This window comes from Penaeus monodon, chromosome 22, assembly GCF_015228065.2.
Source record: "Penaeus monodon isolate SGIC_2016 chromosome 22, NSTDA_Pmon_1, whole genome shotgun sequence".
In the NCBI taxonomy this organism is placed as follows: Eukaryota; Metazoa; Arthropoda; class Malacostraca; order Decapoda; family Penaeidae; genus Penaeus; species Penaeus monodon.
This window is the reverse complement of record NC_051407.1, coordinates 15190966-15191465: the sequence shown is the minus strand read 5'-3', so window position 1 is coordinate 15191465 and position 500 is coordinate 15190966. Positions and strand designations below refer to the sequence as shown.

Below are 500 nucleotides of genomic sequence, written 5' to 3'. Positions count from 1 at the left end.
TCTTCCATTCCCATCATCCTTAAAGCGCGCAAACTCAACGCCCGAAACTCCACAAAGAATTCCTAGCGCCAACCGAGGCCAAGCGCTCCCTCCAGAGTGACAAAGAGCGAACGAGGGCCTTCTGTTCTCAACATCCGCCGCCTTTCTCCGCCGCTGAATGGCCGTTGCTTTCCCTCTATTACACCTTCGACGTTCTCCTTATCCCTGCCCATCGCCCGGAGGCTCAGGTGATGCCCTGTGAAAACGGCAGAAGGGAGGGTAGGGTTTTGCCTTGATATTCCGGATGCCTCCTTTCCTTTACCCCGAGAACCTTGGGATTGGGCGTTGTGGATGATACTCGTTTGTTTACCTTGCGGGTCGTTGGGTAGTCAGGGTGTGTGGGTTGTTTCCGCTAGAGTGGTGGGTGGGAAATGCCATTTGATTGGGTTGATTTCTTTATGAGGGAAGTGTGAGGTTGTTGGAAAAAAAGGCTTTGAAGCATGTTTTTTTTTGTTTCGCGT

At 51.8% G+C, this 500-nt stretch overlaps 1 protein-coding gene across 2 annotated transcripts in view; it reads right to left on the bottom strand.

Moving 5' to 3' along the window:
* LOC119586944 overlaps nt 1-500 on the bottom strand; it is a 22062-nt gene that overhangs the window by 6046 nt on the left and 15516 nt on the right. The gene's annotated exons all lie outside the window — the stretch shown is intronic.